Below are 14,407 nucleotides of genomic sequence, written 5' to 3' on the forward strand. Positions count from 1 at the left end.
TCTGACATTTATAGAACATTCTACCCAAAAAAAGAAGAACAAAAAATTTTCACGTGCACATGGAACATTCATCAAGACAAGTCCATATCCTGGTTATTAAAATAATCTTACATTAAAAATCATACAACTCATGTTTCTGACTATAATGGAATTAAACTAGAAATCAGTAAAGAAGGGAAAATCTCAATCAGTTGGAAATTAAATAACCTGCTCATAAATAATCCACCAAAAAGATGATCTCAAAGAGAAATCAGAAGATATTTTAAATGGGAGAAAAATGAAATTACAACATTTAAAAAATTTTGGGCACAGTTAAAGCAGTGCTTAGAAGGAACTGATTAGCATTGAGAGCTTATGTTAAGACAGACGGTCTCAGAAATAATCTAAGCCCCCATCTTAGACTAGTAAAGAATAAGCAAAGCAAGACCACATCTTCAATGAAGGAAAAAGAGCAGAAATCAAGGGAATTGAGAACAAAAACAAATGAAGCCAAAAGCTGTTTGAAAAGATCAATAAAACTGATAAGCCTCTAGCAAGCTTGACAAAAAAGAACAAGCCAAAGATTAGCAATATCAGGAATAAAATGTGGTTATCTGAATTTAAATTTCACTAAAGTTAGCCCAATGCTAACTTTACGCTTTCTTTTGTTGTGGTGTTGTTGTTCAGTCGCTAAGTGGTATCCTCCTCTTTTTGAGCTCATGGACTGTAGCACACCAGGATTCCCTATCCTTCACTCTTGAGTTTGCTCAAACTCATGTCTGTTGAGTCGGTGATGCCATCCAACCATCTCTGGAGCAATCAAGACTGTTGCTCCTCTCTCCTCTTGCCCTCAATCTTTCCCAGCATCAGGGTCTTTTCCAATGAGTTGGCTCTTTGCATCAGGTAGCCAAAGTATTGGAGCTTTAGCATCAGTCCTTCCAATGAATATTCAGGGTTGATTTCCTTTACAGATTGACTGGTTTGATCTCTTTGCTGTCCAAGGGACTCTCAAGAGTCTTCTCCAGCACCACAATTCGAAAGCATCAATTCTTTGGTGCTCAGCCTTCTTTATGGTCCAACTCTCATATCTGTACATGACTACTGGAAAAACCATAGTTTTGACTATTCAGAACTTGTCAGCAAAATGATGTCTCTGCTTTTTAATACACTGACTGCTTAGCTTTGTCATACTTACTCTTCCAAGGAGCAAGCATCTTTTAATTTCATGATTGCAGTCACAGTGATTTTGGAGCCAAGAAAATAAAATCTGTCACTGTTTCCATTTTTTCCCCATCTTATTTGCCATGAAGTGATGGGATCAGATACCATGATCTTAGTTTTTTGAATGTTGAGTTTTAAGCTGGTTTTTCACTCTCCTCTTTTACCTTCCCTCAAGAAGCTCTTTAGTTCCTCTTCACTTTCTGCCATTAGGGTGGTATCATCTGCATATTTGAGGTTGTTGATATTTCTTCTGGCAATCTTGATTCCAGCTTGTGATCTATCCAGCACATGTTGGATGTGTTTCTCATGATGCACTCTGCATGTAACTTAAATAAGCCGGGTGACAACATACAGCCTTGACATACTCCTTTCCCAATTTTGAACCAATCCATTGTTCCATGTCCGGTTCTGTTACTTCTTGACCTGCATATAGGTTTCTCAGGAGGCAGGTAAGGTGGTCTGGTATTCCCATCTCTAAGAATTTTCCAGTTTCTTGTGATCCACGCAGTCAAAGGCTTTAGCGTAGTCAATGAAGCAGAAGTAGATGTTTTCCTGGAATTCCCTTGCTTTTTCTATGATTCAACAGATGTTGGCAATTTGATCTTTGGTTCCTCTGCCTTTTCTAAACCCAGTTTGTACATCTGGAAGTTCTCGGTTCACATACATACTGTTGAAGCCTAGCTTGAAGGATTTTGAGCATTACCTTGCTAGCATGTGAAATGAGTGCAATTGTGTGGTAGTTTGAACATTCTTTGGCATTGTCCTTCTTTGGGATTGGAATGAAAACTGACCTTTTCCAGTCCTGTGGCCACTGCTGAGTTTTCCAAATTTGCTGGCATATTGAGTGCAGCACTTTCACAGCATCATCTTTTAGGATTTGAAATAGCTCAGCTGGAATTCCATCATCTTCACTAGCTTTGTTCATAGTGATGCTTTCTAAGGCCCACTTGACTTCACACTCCAGGATGTCTGGCTCTAGGTAAGTGACCACATCATTGTGGTTATCCAGGTCATTAAGATTTTTTAAATACAGTTCTTATGTGTATTCTTGCCACCTCTTCTTAATCTCCTCTGCTTCTGTTTGTTGTATAGGAAATACTAATTTGTGATGTGAAACCTCAAACACTTTCTTTACAGGTGAGGTATTTAGCATCACCTACAGAAAGATTCACTCTTTGGTCTTAATGAAAATTCTGTATGTTCTTCCAGTGGCTTAAAATAAAAAAAATCTCACCTTTTGTTTTTAGACCTTTAATCCAACTAGAATTAATTTTTGGTGAATTTGAATTTGAGATCAACCTTTTTAAGAAAAAAATTGAATTAAATGGGTAGAAAAAGGACTTAACACCACCCAGTGAAGAGCTCTTACTGACTTAAAATGTCACATTGTACTTTTTCGTAAACTGCAACAGATACAAGGGAAAGGTTCTAGATGCTGGTCCTCTATGGATCTACACCTGAGCTCAAAGGTTTTAATTTTGCAGTGCATTTTAGTATTTGATATGGCAAGTCTCCCCACCCCTGCCTTGTTCTTTACTTTCCTTGGTTATTTTCTTTCCTATATGAACTTTTGAATGAGTTTGTGGATTTCTATTTTAACATTCCATTTGGCAATTTTGTTAAACTGTATTGAATTTACTAATTTTGAGGCGATTGACATCTTTATAGTAGTAGTGAGTCTTTGTATCCCCAAATAGAATATGTCTCCATTTAAGTTGGATCTTCATGTATTTATTTAATAAAGTTTTCATTGAAAAAGTCTTTCATATTTCTTGCTGGATTTCTTTTCCCCCTTCCACCTGATTTTGTAAATTGTTCTTGCCTCTGCATAAGAAGAGGCTGAACTAGGAGGAATAATGTTACTTTTCTAATGAATGTGAATGAAGATAGAAATTGATGATGCTGTCATTAATCATATATTTTGGAATTACCTCATGAGAACCAGAGAATTGGAAACAATGCAGTTGTTTATCAGTAAGGAGCTGGTTAAAGAAAACATGGCATATCCACACAATGGGACATTCTGCAGCCTTCAGTGAGGAGAAAGCTCACTCTAAGATACAATGCATATGGAAACAGACAATGTGTGTAACATGTTGCTTTTTTGTGTAAGACAGGAAGGAGGAATAACATCTGTATCCATGTCAAGAGGCTCTGGAAGGATACACAGACTAGCCAGCAGTCACTATTAGGAGTAGGGGAAGCAGGGAGCCAGGGGAGGCAAGGAGGCCCGGGTGACTTTCCTCACTGCTTTGACTTTTGACACATGAGAAAACAGATAAAAGCAAAAACTAAATACCCACTCTTTGAAACTATGCATCCCTCTGAAAAGCAAGCTTGTGATGGTTAAGCCAGGCTGACAGCAGGACCAGCTGGGGCCTGTAGGGCCGTGGACCACAGCCTCCTCTCCTGGGCCTGAACCAGTTGGGAGCATACCTTGAACATTTGTTGTTGTTTAATCTCTAAGTTGTGTCCGACTCTTTTGCAACCCATGGACTGTAGCCCGCCAGGCTCCTTTGCCCATGGGATTTCCCAGGCAAGAATACTGGAGTGGGTTGCCATTTCCTTCTCCAGGGGATCTTCCTGACCCAGGGACCAAACCCGGAGTCTCCTGCACGGGCAGGCAAATTCTTTACCATATTCAAAACATGGAGATTGTTCGGTAGTGAGGTATAAGCCCTGAATTTACACCAAATAGACTAATCTTTCCTAGGAATAAAACTTTAACTTGATTACAGTAACAATAGAAGCTTAACAAGTTTTTCAGAAGAACCAGGGCTTGCTGAGGTTAGCCAGGCTGCTGGTTTTTCAAGCGTTCCCTTCTGGACACACAAACTGCTCCACTTTCCCCTATAGCAGGACTGACTTCCCAGGAATGACTGTGGTGTACACTGCATGACAACGGCACTCCTAGCCTGTGACAGCTGTTTGTAGATTAAACAATACCTTCTTCACGACCGCCAAAGGTTAAAATTGAATAAAGACAAAATGTAAACCTTAATTTAAAAAAAAAAAAAACACTGCTTTTTTTGGTAAGCAGCATGAGTTTAAGTTTGGTTCTCCGGCACTCTTGGGCTTCCCGGTAGCTCTGCTGGTAAAGAATTTGCCTGCAATGCAGGACACCCTGGTTCAATTCCTGGGTCAGGAAGATCCCCTGGAGAAGGGACAGGCTACCCACTTCCAGTATTCCTGGGCTTCCCTGGTGGCTCAGAAGGTAAAGAATCTGTCTGCAATGCAGGAGACCTGGGTTTGATCCCTAGGTTGGAAGATCCCCTGGAGGAGGACATGGCAACCCACTCCAGCATTCTTGCCTGGAGAATCCCCATGGACAGAGGAGTCTGGTGGGCTGCAGTCCACGGGGTCACAAAGAGCTGGACACGATGAGTGACTAAGTACAGCACAGTACTCCCGCACTGTTAGTGGGAGGGTAGGCTGGCACAAGTTCTCTGGAGGGCAGTTGGCTTTATGGCCCTTAAAGATGAGCACATCTTTGAGGGGCAGCCCCACTCCCAGTCTTCCCCCACATCCACACACGGGCAGATGCCCTGGCCAGGGAGCTGACGACAATGCAGCGTCCCAAGCAGAAGGGGGCGCATTCACATACTAGCCCCCTCCGCCCATCAGCAGCTACCTACAGGGGGTGCAATGAAGAAAGGGAAGTACGGGGTGTCTTCAGCATCAGGAAGGTCCAGCAGATCTCCTCTGCTCATGTCTGCACAGGGGCAGGAAGCCTGGTGTCCTGTGGGGAGGGGACACTATGCCTGTTGCCTAGGATCTTTGTGTGAATATGGCTTCAATTTAAAGCCAAAACATTGGCCATGTTGACTATGACAGGTAGATCGAACTAGTTAAGAGTGACCACTTGTGACAGCTAGGCATCCCTGGTGGCTCAGATGGTACAGAATCCACCTGCAATGCAGCAGGCCCAGGTTCAATCTCTGGGTCAGGAAGATCCCCTGGAAAGAGAATGGCAACCCACTCCAGTATTCTTGCCTGGAGAACCCCATGGACAGAGGAACCTGGTGAGCTGCAGTCCATGGAGTTGCAAAGAGTCAGACACGGTGAGCGTCTAAGTGCACAAGCACTCGTGACAAGTGTCACGGCTGTTAACCCATCCTTCACTGGGTTTATGAACTAGGTGCTGACTGTGGCCTGAGATCACTGAGGATTTCACAAGCATGGGGCAGAGGGAGAGTCTTCTGTCTCTATGCTGCCTTCTGCCCCTTGAGAGGAACCCTGGGGGTCGGGACCAAATGCCTGCTTCCTGCCAGGAGCCCCCTTCAACAGCCCACCTTGCTGGGGCCCCGCGCCGGGCACTGCGCCTGGTCCCTCGGGGATGGTTCCTGCCCAACACTGCTGGCTGTGTCTTCAACGATGTTTTCTATGAACTAGAATTGTACCCACACCCGGTCAAGCACTCTGCTGGTGTAAGGTCCCCCCATGAGAATAGCTCTGACAATGAGTGAGACACCACCCCCTGGGACGTCCCCAAGGACAAACAGTAGACTTGGCCTAAAGTTGAGGTCGATACACGGATCCCAAAATGTAACTGAATTGGGTAAAAGTCTGAAGTCACCCACCAGTGTTTAAAGCCAATATTACTCTTGGAAATTAAAAAAGGCCAGAGTAGAATAATCAGATAGTTACAAATCAAGTAAAAATAAGTGCGTAGAGACATTTTTCTTCTATTCTTGCTCAAGGACCAAGTTAAATAAGCAGAGAAGAGAGGCAGCATGGATGAGGGCCGGCGGCAGGACTTTATTGGCAGACGGCACAGGGGTGTTGCCACAGTAACCACACACAGTGCATGCAGTGGGGAGGGCTGTGAGGCAGAGACCACCCCCAGGCTGGGAGGGCCATGGCCAGAGCACAGGCCCTCAGGCAGGGCCTCACCGTTAGAGTAACATCTGACCCACAGCAACCACGATACAGCTTTCACCACAAAACACAAGAACATTGTGACAAGCGTTCTGAAAACCGGTCGGCATGCATTTTCAATTGATCGTATTTTCAATGTGTTGAAGGCAAGGACAATAAAACAAGTTATCAAACTTGCAAACTTCTCTTCTTTAAAGCATGGCTTCACAGTGAGGAAATCAACTTGTTTCCCACTGCAAATGGTTTAGCACTAAAGGCATTTTAAACATGGAAAATACTCTTACCAGTTAGGGTGCGGAGGGACGTGGGAGAGGGGTTCAGGATGGGGGGGGGCGATGGATGTATACCTGTAGTATCATGCTGATGTATGGCAAAAACCATCACAACATTGTAATTATCCTCCAATTAAAACTAATAAATTAATTATAAAAAAGAATGTTTTATGGCTCTTGAAATTCCAATAAACATGTGTTTGAAATTGCCATCAATTTTGAAGGAAAAAAAGAAGATTCCAGTCAACAGAAAACCCAGTGCTCTGTCTGATGGTGCTGCCCGGGGGAGCACAGGGCTTCCCCTGGACCTGCTATCCACGTCCTGGGGGTGGTGGCCCCTGTCTCTGTATCTCAGGCACTTGGGCTGTGAAATGGGCCTATTTCTGTTCTGTGCCACTGCAAAGGGCTGTTTTTAAGGTTCAATCAGATGTTACATGTGAGAACACTTTTAAAGTATATATATATGTGTATATATATATATATATATATATATATATATATATATATATATATTAAAACTCTACTACCGCTTTGAAAGGGCAGCAGTTCATTTTTATAGCTCTGGCTTCTGCTTCAACACAAGGACTGTCAACTGTAACAGAGTGTGTGTTAACAAAATTGAGAGATTTCACACATTTCACCCCAAGCATTGATGACCCATCCTGCAAGTCTTGGATAGCTGAGTGGGTCTAGGCCTGAAAGCAGACATTTATCGACAATTACATCCTCAGTTGCCCCTCACAGCCTCATGTAAGGTCAGCGCAGACGACAAAACAGCATTCTGGACAACTGCTTGCCCACAGGCTGTACTGTCATGTATAACAAGAGGCCAACTAAGAGTGTACAGATAGCATTTCCAAGAAATATTGATCCAAACAACAAAACCTGCAACAGTAAGGCTCTTGACCTAGAATGTAAACAACTGGATAACTATGCACTGAAGCCAACAGTCACAAATGAAGAGGCTGCTCTGGAAGTTATGATTTTAGACAGTTTTGTTAAAAACGTGTCTTGGACAAGAGTGTTTCAGACTGAAACTTGGATGTCCAAATGCCTACCCAGGTTTGGGAAGTTCTCAGTCCTCATTTATTTAAACAAGCTTCCTGCCCTCCTTCCCCGTCTTCTCCTCCTGGGGCTCCACTGATGTGCAGACTGTTTCCTAATGGTGTCTCAGAAGTCCTGTAAGCTTTTCATTTCTCTTCATCCTTCCCCCATTCCCTTCTGTTTGGATAATTTCAAATGCGCTGTCTTCAAGCTCACTGATGCTTTCTTCTGCTCGATCTAGTTTGTTGTTGAAGCTCTGTATTAAGTTCTTCAGTTCAGTCACTGTACTCTTCAGCTCCAAAATTTGTTTGGTTCTTCTGTATGCTTTTTATTAAACTTCTCATTTTGTTCTTGCTTTCATGATTTTGTTAATTGTTTTATCTATGTTCTCCTGTAGCTCTCTGAGCATTTTTAGAACAATTGTTTTGAATTCTTTGTTGGGCGACTCATGTATCCCCATTTCTTTAGGGAGAGTTGCTGGAAGTCTGCCATGTTCCTTTGGTGGTCTCATGACTCCCTGATTCTCTGTGATCCCTGAAGTCTTGCATAGGTGTGTATGCAGTTACCTCACCCAGACTTTACGAACTGACTTTGGTATAAGCCCTTCACCTTAGGTGGGGACGTGCTGGAACATGCTGTGACCCAGGACCAGTGGTACAGGGTGTCAAGTGCAGGTGTGTGTCTGGGTGGGAGGGATACTGTGTCATTGACTCAGATCACAGCGGGTCACAGCATCAACTGTGTGGCTCCTGACAAGCACTGTGGGGGGTCTGCAGTGTCTGCAAGGGCTGGTGGGTTCCCCAGCGGCACCTCCAGGTTCAGCATCTAGGGATCAGGGCGGAAAGCAGTGACAGCCTGGAGCTTGAGGCATGCACACATCTGTCTGGGGAGGCCCGCTGATCAGGGCAGGAAGCAGGGATGACAGGGAGCTTGAGGCATGCACACATCTGGCTGGGGAGGCCTGCTGCAGGTGCATGTGTAGTGGCAGGGGCTGGCTGTAAACACACACACAGTGGTGGGGAACAGAGCCGGTTGCAAGGGTCTGGGCCAAGTGTGGGCCCATCAGGGAGGTGGTGTGCTCCTCCAGAGCTGCAGCATCTTCCCACAGGCATGTACACAGCAGTGGAAGCTGGCGATGGGGATCAGCCTGGGCGTGTGCAGGTACACGGCTGGAAGGGGCAGGTCACAAGTATGCATCTAGCAGGGGGGGGTCAACCTCTGGGGCCTAGGCTGGTATCTGGCACCGTGTAGCTTCAGAGGTCTGGGTAGGCTGCCAGTCCAGATCCTGGGCTCGGGTGGGGAGCAGGTAGCAGATGGTTGGGGACTGGAATTCCCATGGGGAAGGCCGCAGAGGCCTAGTTGTTACCAGCTGCGTGGCTGACACTGTTGTGTGTCTCAGCTTTGCTGGTCTCTGAGTGGGATAAACTCAACAGGTCCTTTGTGTGATGCCCCAAAAGGCTGGGGAAGCTGGTCACGCCACCTTTTCCTGGGGTGGGGAATTCTTCCTAGTCTAGGAGGTTTCTCTTGGGGCTGAGCAGAGCCTGCCTAGGGGATGGGAGACTGCAGACAAAATGAAGCTCTTTTTCCTTTCATTTCTGTGTGATTATTCTCAGGTTTTTGTACCACTGAGTTGCTGAATTTTCTTAAGTAGACTCCTGAGCTCTCTCAGAGTGGTTTATCTTTGCAGACAGCTCATTGTTAGCCTTTGGGCAGGTGGGTGGGGGGATGGCGGCTGGGGCCTCCTACTTTACCATCTTGGTGATGTCAATTGAAAATGAGCTCTAGGAGTTATAAGGCCCTGCCAGAAAGGAAGGGACTGAGCGGGATCATATGACCACTTTTTAGGGGACTTTGTAAAACAGGCACCTTGCAGTGGCTAGGCTTGATGTCCGTGTACTTTAAAATGACTTGGGAACAAACCCGACTTTGATCATCTGTTCTTTTCATAAGCACTTCAGTCCCTTCTATGTGCCAGGCCCTGGGCACACAGAAGGCACCCTTTTCAAAGGACATCTCAGCCCAGCAGAGAAGACAAAGACGGTACACGGATCCCTGTGACCAAGAACAAAGGAAAGGTCAGGACAGAGAAACTGAAGCAGTGTGTGTCTGCGGGCATCAGGGGTCAGGGCTGGGGACAGCGCCCAGCTGCACCTGTCAGGACAGGGGGCTTCAGCCTGAAAGACCTGGACAAACAGGGGCGTGCAGTATAGGTGAGGATGACAAAACAGAGTCCATACAAAGGCACAGAGGTGATGAGAAATCAAGGGGCGTTCAGACAAACATGAGTGTCCTATAAGAGCACCATTTTCCCCAGGAAACAGGCACAGCATGAGGGCCTATGACCAATGTTTATGAGCACAGAAACCAATACGATGACTTCTCTGATGCTGTAGACTTACCCAGAAATAGTCATATCACAAAATTTCCTAACCAGTGTAAAATGATTTGAGGGCTCCCCACCCAACATACAGAAATCAGCATTTTTACTCTCATACAGAGTTAGCTGGCCTATAAATATTTAGCGAATCCAATTATTTCTATGGTATTTTGGAATGTGACATTTTCAGAAATTTAGTATTTTTTCTTAAAATTTTCCTTCAAATGCTAGTTTTCCTTTAAAATGAAATTTACACATGACATCAAGAAATCAGAGAAGAGGGCTGTCAGAGCACAGGCTATCTACTTTTCATCCAGTTCCCACAGGTGAAGGACAACACCCATCCTTTAGCATGAAGGAGCAAGCTGACATTACTGCGGACTCAACCACGTCACACTTGGTTAGCGTTAAGTTCCATAGATGTGCGCATCAAGTCCAGTACAGTCCCTCATGTGGACACACTGAGGATTAATTAGGAGGGCCTTGCGTTACGACAGCGGCAGGGGTGATGCTGAGAACGTCCTAACAGCCAGCGCGACAAGGGCTCCTGCGTCTGAGGCTGCACTGGCTGTGGTTGCAGGCTGGCTGCCCCATGTCCCTCCTGAAGGCACACTGTCCTCTGGGCTTGGAGACAGAACCTCCAGGACAATCAGCCACATGCCGGGAAGTCACTTCTAGTAATGCTGCATAAAGGATGTGTATCGTGCTTCTTCCGTACATCCAGAAAAACAGCTTTATATAATTCCCAGAAAAAAACCCATAACCATTCTTGACTTGTAATAGTATCTCTTCTGAAGTTCCCAATGGTATGTCAACAATAAAAAATTAAAAAAATATATTCTTGTTGAGATGTATGCTGAACTATTTTGGGGTGAAATGACAGAGGTTTTGGATGTTTCCAAATACTACCGTGTAAAAAAAGTGAGGCAAAGGTAGATAAAACAAGATTGGCATAATGAATAGACAGTTGTGGAAACTAGCTGAGGCAGTGGTTCTATATGCTATTTTCTTCGTACTTGTGTATGTTCAAAAATCCTCAAAATAAAAATAAGAAAAAGGAAACAACATAAATTCTATTTTTAAAGAAAAGACTCCCTGATCACATTATTTTCTAGCACTTTGTTTCTACCTTCAGAGGGTGATGGCCGACAGCTTATTTGTTCTTCCTGAACCTGGCAAGTTGGCTGCTCTCAAATAAATCCCTCTAAAAATTTCTAAAAACAACTCCTTAAAGAAGTAAACATAATCAGGAAGCAACCAAGCGACAATTGGGACAAACCTGGACTGTTTTCAATTGATTAGTAAAATCACTTTATAACTAGGACAAAAAATTACTTAAAATGTACAGGTGTTCTAAAGACAAACCTTCCCCTCTGAAAAAAAAGCAAAAAAAAAACAGGACAAATTTGACAGAAAATAAAGTACCATCTACTGTGTCACAGTGTGAAATGCAAATAATCTAGATGACTAATTTCAGCATTTTCTTCATTCTGAATAATATTGATCTGTTAGGAATCAATGTTCTTAAGATTTCAAGAACTCTTACATAAGTCACAATTATTGTTTTCAATAAAACCATTACAGTACCCCAATTTGTAATGTTTTCATTTTCACTTAGATGCTGGAACTGAAAAAATAAATTAAAATCTCAAGTCTAAATGGAGTGTAGAATCTTCTTCTAGGAAGACTGAGAAAATGCTTTTCTAGAAATGTAAATTAAGGGCATCCTGCAAACTTAACAAATTGTGGGAAATGGACACATTTAATAACATTCACTATTAGATACATTTGGTCTTTATCTCTGGTTCCTGATACAAAGCTCCTAAAAGACTAAGAATTTCCTGAGTTTTAGGGTTCCCTTTTGAGCACAGTTTATGCCAATGAAATGACTTCAGAGTCACCCTAGAGAGGTTCAGGGTCAGCTGGTCACCAGAAAGATCTAAGGAAGTTTTAGCTCCACCCACTGACTTCAGAGAAGCGGGTGCTAGAGATTAAGATCTAGAAAAAATCTTAACAAGATTTAAGGAGCCTTTTGGTTGGTGAACAGGAACACAGCCACGAGCCAGGAGGGTGGGGCACCCCAAACTCCATGGGGACAGAAGTTCTTGTGCTCGGGACCCTTCCAGGCCTGGCCCTATGTGCCTCCTCATCTGCTGTTCATATGTACCTTTTGTAACAAACCAGTCATCTCATGGGCTTCCCCAGTGGCTCAGCGGTAAAGAATCCGCCTGCAGTGCAGGAGCCATGGGTTTGATCTCTGGGTTGGGAAGATTCCCCTGGAGGAGGGCATGGCAACCCACTCCAGTGTTCTTGCCTGAAGAATCCCATGGACAGAGGAGCCTGGTGGGCTACAATCCATGGGGTGGCAAAGAGTCAGACATGACTGAAGCAACTTAGCATACACCAGAAGCTCATAAGTGACTGTTTCAGTTCTGTGAGCTGCTCTAGAAATTAATCAAACCCAAGGAGTGGGTCACAGGAGCCTCGGGTTTAGGGCCAGTTGGTGAAAAGCAGAGGTGACACCCTGGACCTGTGACTGGAGTCTAAAATGTGTTGGTTTGGGTGGTGGTAGTTGACTCAGGCTTTAACTTGTGCGATCTGATGCCATTCCCAGGTAGACAATGTCAGAACAGAACCATCTGGTGTCAGAAGAATCAGAGGATTGGCTGGTGGTAGAAAGCACTCCAGGGACCAAATACCAAACGTTCTCTTCTCTTCATTTTTTCCTAAAGGCTTTTATTAAGAACCACCATGGTTTGGTTCTCCAGCAAATTTTATTGTTCAAGGTATGTGGAATTATATGCAATACCTGGGGTTTAAATTAACAGGCTCACTTATAAACCAACATTTATCTTATTTTTAAAAAATTTTGCTTTTGCATAAACTGATGTGGTCAAACAGACATGCTCCTACCCCATGCAAAAAGCTGTTCCAAAATGAGCAGCTTGCAAACCCACTGTTAACAAGACACTAAATGAAACATTCTTTCAGTGAGGTCCAAGAAGCAGATCAGTCTGAGAATTTGCTTCATATTCTGACTTTTCAAAATCAAATATTTAAGATATAAAGAAGCAAAATTAAAATATCTAAAACAGCTACCACTTGATATTTTTATCCAAGTCTCTTCCAGAGTTTGTAGTGCTGCTGTGCTCTATTGGTTAAAACAAAACAACAGAAGCAGTAGGCAGCTTCTACCTTAAAGGTGATCAAATTTACCAGTCTGAGCTAAAAGTCACAGTGGAAGAACACATGTAAGGTGAAGAACACTATTTAAACCTTTCAGTTTTAAATAGTACTGTATTTTAGCTTTAAAGAAAAGTTCTATTACATATTTTTGCATAAACATTTTAAAATATTAGAACAAGTCTTTGTAATACAATATACATTAACTCATGTGAATTAAAAACATGTCAACTTGATAACTGTTGTAAGGCATTTAAGTATTCAGCAGAAGTGTACAGAAATTTCTTAGAGGTGTCCCTTTAATATTAACTTCAGTGGGTGTCCTTAAAATGAATGCAAAACAATAAAAGACTAAAAAGGAGGCAGTGATGCTATAATACTGAATCCCAGAAAAAGCACAGTAGCAAAAATGTGTTTTCTAACAGGAAGACCAGATGGATCAGCAAACTGAGACCTGGTAAACAGCCCTGGTTCAGCTATTGCACTGACCAATGCTGAGAGTAGCATCTGTTGCCTAGGAAGTTTGGTGAAAGGTACCAGCATCCTTAGTGCCTGAAACACATCAGGTGCTCAGCTCTACTTCCTGAACTGATCTGATGAAGATGCTTTAAAATCAGAGTGCTAGACAGTGTAAAGTTCATGAGAAAATTTCATTTACCGTTTTATTTCAGTATGTGAGTAAATTCTGATCTAGTATTTCCAGCGTGGCTCATGTAACACCTTGTGGACTGTGGTAAATGGAATTAACCAAGTATTACATCGGCCATCAATGCCAGAATCTCTGAATATCAGGTCACAAACATAACCAACTGTGCAATATAACCAACATAATGATCAAAGCACACCTCACAATGAACAGATTTTAGTTCAGATGATTAAAAAAAAAATAAAGTATTAGACTGCATTTAGTGCAGTGCTCTATCATACCACACATCAGATACCATGCTGTGGAGATGCACTGGACGAGCATATATACAGTACACAGCCAGGATCCAAACCAGAGTGAAAGGGCGAATATGGAACAGAACACTTTTACATACATGTATACATTTAATGGTCTCGTCCATTGAACTGGATTTATTATACAGTTTGCTGTGCCACATCTACTAGTTTGCATAACATCCCAAATTATTATTATTATTTTTTGCACAAAGATCTACTTCCATATAAAGTAGAAAAAAATGGTGGTTAAAAAAACCTTCTTCAAGCTTCAATAATTGTGTCCCAAATACCACTGTACGAATACCTAAAAAATATTAAGAATGATTTAGAAATATGCATAATTATAAATGTCCAAACATAGCTTAAAGTCACAAAGGGAACCAATGAATACTTCCAACTTTTATTTAAACTTACTTGTGCCTATTAGATAATGTTGACTATACATAAAAAAGAGGAAACTTTAGAAAGTTAAAATCTCAATTTGCAAATTTTATAACCCTTAATGAGAGGT

General features: G+C 42.9%; 1 protein-coding gene across 2 annotated transcripts in view; it reads right to left on the reverse strand.

Moving 5' to 3' along the window:
• The window catches only part of RAB4A (RAB4A, member RAS oncogene family), a 77,590-nt gene that overhangs the window by 13,538 nt on the left and 49,645 nt on the right, over positions 1 to 14,407 (reverse strand). The window contains exon 8 of one of the 2 annotated variants that reach the window (XM_070464085.1): positions 12,527 to 14,200. The exons of the other annotated variant lie outside the window; for it this stretch is intronic. The gene's annotated coding sequence lies outside the window, so the exon portion shown is untranslated. Of the gene's footprint in view, positions 1 to 12,526; positions 14,201 to 14,407 lie in introns of those variants that run through there. 2 annotated transcript variants of the gene reach the window in all.

The sequence above is a fragment of the Odocoileus virginianus genome, unplaced genomic scaffold, assembly GCF_023699985.2.
Source record: "Odocoileus virginianus isolate 20LAN1187 ecotype Illinois unplaced genomic scaffold, Ovbor_1.2 Unplaced_Contig_14, whole genome shotgun sequence".
Lineage (NCBI taxonomy): Eukaryota > Metazoa > Chordata > Mammalia > Artiodactyla > Cervidae > Odocoileus > Odocoileus virginianus.